A 6,743-nucleotide genomic window follows, 5' to 3' on the forward strand; every position below is an offset into this window, starting at 1 on the left:
ACTAAATGTCACTTCCAGTCTTTTCCTAGCAATGACAAAAACAATTTGTGATTCATTCTAATCACGAGAAGGCCACACATAATTCCCCTCATAACTGCAAGATTATGGCTTTTCAAGGTCCTTTCACCCTTCCCACTGCCCTGCAGTAAAAGCAAATAATAGTTGTTTGGAATTTGAATTGTTTCTCTGGGCCCAGAAACTAAAAGGCAGTGACAGAACTTTTGAATAGTTTTCTCTCCTTTTCACCCTTCCAAAGTGCAAGGAGTTACAAAAAAATGAACAGTTATGATCAGAAGATTGCACTAGGCTTTTACACATGCTAAATAATCTGGCTGTACTTAATATTTCATATTTCCATGTAGCCTGATAGACATAAATGTGTGCAATGAGTGGAGATGTGATATCTGTTTCAAAGAGCATTGGTCTAAATCACAGCCATGGAGATTTCCCAGGGAAAGGGGAAAGATGGAAGATGTCTAAGTACAGCAGTGAGGGCTTTTAGGATAATAAACCTAAAAGCAGAGACACCAGTCTCTGCTTCCTTGGTTTGGTTTTGCAATTCTTATAAACAGAACTGTAGTCAAGTAATGCAAACAAAAGGCACAGCTGGCACAGGGAATACTCTTTGAAAATCCCTGTTTGTTCAGTTGACAATGATATATAGATCTTTATGCTTTAGTGATGGATATTGAAATGCCTGGATTGATAAGTTTTGCTATATATAAAAATAGATAGGGGAAATATAAAACTTTGACATATAAAAGGATGATAAACCAGAAATATAATTTAAAAGAACTCTGCCAGTGCTTGAGTGTCTGGCATTTTCTGCTTCATGAATTGTAATCTTTGATGGGGGGCAGGGAGAAGAGCTCATTTTCACTCAGAGATGCAACAGAGAGAATTTCTGATGAAAACCCAGGTTGTCTTGAAGGCACATTTAGATCTCCCTGGCTCATACTGTCAGGGTCTGAAGATCTTTTTATCAGCAAGATCTTAAGACCATGCCTGGTGATCCTCCAGGAACAACTCCCCTCGGGCTGCTAGGGAGGATGGAGTAAGGCTCTGCCAGGTGACACATATTGGCTGCAGGGTGACAGTCAGACCAGCCCGAGCACAGGCAATGCCTCCTGCCCACCCCTGACCAGGGATCTGCTCCTGTATGGATGTGTGGGCACACAGCCACAAGGAGGGTGGCCTTGTCTGTGAGACAGGTCATCCATTCTACAGCAAGACACAAATAGTTCTTGCCTTCCCACATTTCTGTGAGAAGGGGGGAGGAAGATTTCTTGTGACATGAGTGAGGGTCTGCAGAGCATACACTGCCCATGATAAACACAGATTTTGCCTATCAGAAAAGATGCTTTCCTCATTTTTTTTCTTGTGCTGAGTTGCATCACCCTCACAGAGCAAACTTCCAATAGGCAGAAAGGTCATGGCATCTGGTCCCTGGCAAAATGTCCCCAGTATTTCTCCACCATCCTGATCTGATATTAAGATGTTTTTTAGAACATCCTGCCATGCTGATAGCAAACAGACAGCACAGTTCACTTACTAAAATGAGTGTGATCAAGGCTGAATTTGACACAAGGATGTGGCATTGAGCTGGAGAGCTACCTGTTCCTGCTCTTCTTCAGACTGGAATTCTTCTCATTGAGCTGTTTCTTCTCCTTCATATATCCAAGCAGATGTTGAAAGCAAAACAAACTTAGAAAAGAGAACACTCAGTTGTACTCAAGAGTATTCCAGCAGAGATTTATGTAGTTAATGGATGAAAACACAAAAGAACCCCAACAACAGCCAGACCCCAAACATCTTCTTCACTTATCACTTTCTTCCCCCTGGAAATTAATATTCTCTATATTGAACTCCAGCATCATACTTAATGTACTAAGCAGCCCAGGTGATGATGCAATTTTGACAACATTTTAATTTATTGATGAACTAATGTTGACTCTGACAACCTGGAACATGAGACATTCTCCTACTTGCAATTTCCACTGCTACCTGTTACATCAACTCACTTATCAATCCCCTAGTCCTTCGCATCCCTTTCCATGATTCCCCTTCACCATAACATAAAATGACTGAGTTTCAGGAAGCAACATCTATTCTGTGCTTGGCTAATCTCTGTTTTAATATTTGCTTGAAAGCTGTCCCTTAATAAACATTGAAATCTTTTGGAAAGGGAAAATCTGTCAGTATCACTCCTTTGACCTATAGAAAAGATGTAAATTTACTCATACAGACTGGAAAGACATCACTGCAGACCTGAAATCTAATCCTTTGAGCTATCATGTTTGCTCAGTAGCAAAGGAAATAATGTCTAGGGACACTGAGTGGCAGTTTCACATCATGGGTAAATGTTTTCTAAATACAGGGAGCAGGTTACCCCCATAGTTACAAGTACATCTGTGTCACCTGTGTGTGATCCGACAGACAGATGTAGCCAACAGAGGTGTGGACTGGACAGACAGTAACAAATGAGCCAGTGGCCTCATGCCCAGCTAGTCAGGCTGTCATCTCTTGTAGATTGGATTTATCCATCAGGGGACTGAGTAGCTGAGGTTCAGTTCAGAGGCAGTCATTCTGTTAATGCTCTGTGCTGCCTGACAAAAACCTCAGCCTGTCCCTGCTTAACTCATTCCTACTTTTCAAATCAAAACACAGCCAGGTCCAAGGTACTGGGATTCTCAAATGACAGCATTATTTCAGCCTCTTGTTTCAAATGCCACTGCTCAGCTGGGGCAAGGAGAGTTGTGACCTGACCTCTCCAGTGGCCTCTATAATTTTCTGTGGAGTTCAATGAGCTTGACTCATAGGATCAAGGCAAAGAAGAAGAGTGTCGGGGAATGCTTTTTGCTACTGAAAGGACCTACCTGAAGAGTGCTACTTTTCATGTGGATGACTAATAAAACATGTGATGCAAGTGCAAACATCAGCATCTTGAGCAGCAAATGTGCATCTCCCAGCTTTTTGAACTTTTTGTGAGCATAGCAAGTCTGTACAATCAACACCAGAAACATGCACAAGAATATAAATGCAAGTAAAAAGCACACGTTATCTCCTCTTTAGCTTCAGCTCTCATCCCTCTTCTGATAAAAGTTCTACATTTCAAATGTCATCACTCTGCAAGAAGATACAGTTTCTTCTTTCTGAGCCTATTAACACATTCAACACAATCAAAAAGACGAGATGGGGGAAAGGACAACAAGAGAAAGATGGTAGGGGTAAACAAAACAAAGCAACACACAACCACTTTTCTGGCAGTTCTGAGAAGCATTTACTAATCTTATCTTATGTAGAAAAATTCTGCTCTCTTTCAGGCATTCCTGAATGTACTTAGCATTGCTTTTGAGCACGCAAAACATTCCTCATGATTGCCTTCACATCCCAGCAATCCACAGAAGATTTTACACATTTATTACACAGAATCCTTGAAATCTAATGGATCTTAAGCTGCACACGGGTTCTGAGTATCCCCAGAGCTCCCTGCCACCCCCCCCCATCCTGCCTTTTGCTGAGTTAATCCGCAGCTCTGTCGGCTGAGGGGACTTACCAAGGGCTTTCCGCTGGGAGGAAGCAGTTTGGAGCTCGCACACACTGGAATAGCTGCTACCCAGTAATGAAGCAGGAGCTGAGAAGTCTCACTCTTTCAGCAGCTATTCAGGTGGTGCTGCCAGCTTTCTCCAGCTCTCTGCACACACACACACGGGGCGGGGGGGTAGGGAGGGGAGGGAGTGGGAAGGGGGGGAGACAGGGAGAGGCACAATAAACTCTGACTATAATGATGAGAGCTCCTTTCTACAAATTGTAGCAGCAAGAGATCCCTTCAGCAGCCTTTTCAGCATGATCTCTTTAAAAAGGAGTCCCTTGCAAAAAATTGCATCCTTCCTACTCTCTTTCACTGTAAGAAAAATTAAAGCCAGCTCTCACAGAGATTTAGTCATTGATGTATCATAGAGAGGTTATTGTTGATCAGAGTTTTATTTTTTTTATGATGAAAGTTTTATTATAAAATCTAGCCTAGCTTGCAGTCAAAAAGAGACCTGACTTTGCTCTTTATAAGGAACAATCTCCCAGGAAAGCAGTTTAGATCAATAATTTCATGCATTTAATGACTGTATTTATGAAAGAAAGCATCCAGGCTAAGCAATTCACTAACTGAAAAGGTAACAGTTTAGTAAATACACATCTTTGCCTTTTTGTACCTGCACACACCATTAAAGGAAAAATGCAATGCTACATGTAAATTCGTGGAAGGATTTACAATGGAATATTATTGCATTTGGCAAAGGGATCTGAAGGATTTTAAAAAGCTTAATCTCCAAGACAGATCCTTTCTTTAAAGTTCTTCAGAATCCTATTCTTTAGAATCCTTGTTCTTTGAAGCCTTAAAATTATTTATCTTGTCATTACTCCTGATGTCACCTTTGATAAAATGAGATAAAAAAATATCCTCTTCCTAAGTAAAAGAGAGAAGTGTTCTTCAATATTTCCCACCATCAATCCATCTCTCTTTCTCCCACATGATCACCCATACACTCACCTACACACATGCACAACACAATAGCAAATGTAACAACTGGGGAGCTGAAATCCTACACTTCCTTCAATCTACCAGCAGCCTGATTCCCCAGAAAGCAGTGGCTTTGTCCAGGTCTTGGTACATTTCAAATGACTACAGAGTCATCTGTAAAGCAGTTGAAGAAAAGGGTGAAAAAATATAAGTAGGATGTATGAATCTGACTTTGTCCCCATGAGCAACACAGGGAGCACCAGTGAGCCAGCTTGGCAGAGCTGTGTGACAATGACTTTAAGGACTGTTAGTTGGTATCACCATTCAGATGCACCTTGAAACAAGGATGGAAATGGGAAGAAAAGAAGAGAAAATAATTGACAGAAGCCTATTTAAAAAAAATCAGTCACAACTGACAGTTTCCTTATTGATAGTTCTATCCAAAATATGTTAGTGCTCTGCAACGTTCCATGAAAGCCTTGTTCAGCCTGCTAACATTTTTCAGGGGATATTTTCAAACACAGCTGCCTCATTATTAATCTCCAAAACATGTACTTAATATTTACTTTTAATCAAAGACAAATAATTTTCGGGCCTGGTAAGTTTATTAGGAAATCATAAAACATGAAGTGTACAGAGAGAAGCTTCTTCCAAGGCTTTGACTTGTCTCAGTAGAAGAAGATGAAAAGATGGAAATTTCTGTTCTTTGTTGCTCCTGCCTTCCTGATGCTCAGAGTGGATTAGGCAGCAGGTGGTAAATACAACCTTGTGTTTAAGCTGCAGACTAACACTGTCTGCCACCTCTTGGTCCTAAAGGAGCCCCAATGCAGATGGCCACAAAGGCATGTGGGGTCATCAGTGGCATAGACAGAGGCAGCCATGACTTTCAAGACTTGGTTTGTCTTGGTATAAAAAGCAGGGACTATTGGTGACCTATAGACCATACATTGCAACATCCTACTGGTTGTTCATTTGCTGTGGAAGTTCACAAAAAAGCCTCACAAAACACATTCTTCATCTGTCTATTCATCCTCTGGAGAGGTTAGTCAGGAGATTGGCAAGCTACCATGTTTGAAATGGCAGAGGACTTCTGCCAAGGTGAGAGCAGTTTTTCCCCAGTACTATTGGGGACCCTGATCCCTGTCAGCATCCTCTCTCCCATCACAAGCACCCTTACTGCAGGGCCTGGGGGGCCTGAGGCACCCTCACTGCACTCCCACAGCTGGCATGTCCGTGCTCCAGCAGCAGGATGGAGCGTGGCTTGGGCAAGAGCTGCAGGTATCTGCTGTAGGCAGAGCCTCCCCGCCTTGTGAGCTGTGCTAGCTGCAGGTGCAGGTTTTGAAAAGATTGTTTCTAGAAACTACAAGCAGGCAGTGGCAACGTGTTTGCTTTGGGAGGGCAACCCCAATAGCTGACATGTGAGATCTTTCTGCATTAAAAACAAACTGTCCAGCCCTTTAGCTATTCTTCCATCCGGGCTTGCTAATGAGAAGGTTCACAGAGAAGAATGGAAACAGAGTTCAAAGAACACCTCTTGCCATCATGATAGGAGGGTTCTGCTCTTAGGGGATTAGATTAATTTAATCAGATCTGTGGGTTGTCACTAGTGAGTGCATGCAACTTACACTTTAATGAAAAAAGATTCTTTTTTGCAGTGCAAGAATCTGGGAGAACTCTTCCACAAATTACAGTTCTACAACTTGGAACGAACTAACAAATCTTCTGTGACCTGTGAATCTAATTGTATTGTGCAAAGAATGTTTCCTTCAGGGCTCTGTCCCTGATACATGTATCTATTTGCCATTCTTCTTTGACATAAACCAATTTCTGTGGTTTGCTTGTCAATAAATATCCTTAATTTTTAATGAGTAATACTAAAGTAATTGACCTCCAGTAGAAGCAGGTTCTTAAAGAAATACCTCTCATTTTCTCTGAGATGTGCAACATTTTGCTTGAAATACACCTCTGGAGTAAAATGTGCATTTAATATACTGGAGAATGAGGGTGATACCTGGGTTTGTTTTATTTCTTGCATGGATTCTGCTCTCCATCAGTATCAACTACAAGTTTTACACACTGGTATCCTGCTTACTGTCTGAAAAGAATAGACTTTGTCAGTCAGTTTGGACTGGGCACTGAGCGATTCCAGCAAGTTCTAATAACATTTTTTTCTTTGTCTCTTCTTCTTCTTACCCTTTCCATGATTTATTGAGCAGAATGGTTTCAC

At 41.5% G+C, this 6,743-nt stretch overlaps 1 protein-coding gene across 1 annotated transcript in view; it reads right to left on the minus strand.

Moving 5' to 3' along the window:
• The window catches only part of ST6GAL2 (ST6 beta-galactoside alpha-2,6-sialyltransferase 2), a 174,719-nt gene extending 171,090 nt beyond the window's left edge, over positions 1 to 3,629 (minus strand). Inside the window, exon 1 of the mRNA XM_063149857.1 lies at positions 3,557 to 3,629. The gene's annotated coding sequence lies outside the window, so the exon portion shown is untranslated. The remainder of the gene's footprint in view (positions 1 to 3,556) is intronic.
• Between the last annotated feature and the right edge of the window lie 3,114 nt (positions 3,630 to 6,743).

The sequence above is a fragment of the Melospiza melodia genome, chromosome 2 (assembly GCF_035770615.1).
Source record: "Melospiza melodia melodia isolate bMelMel2 chromosome 2, bMelMel2.pri, whole genome shotgun sequence".
Classification (NCBI taxonomy): domain Eukaryota; kingdom Metazoa; phylum Chordata; class Aves; order Passeriformes; family Passerellidae; genus Melospiza; species Melospiza melodia.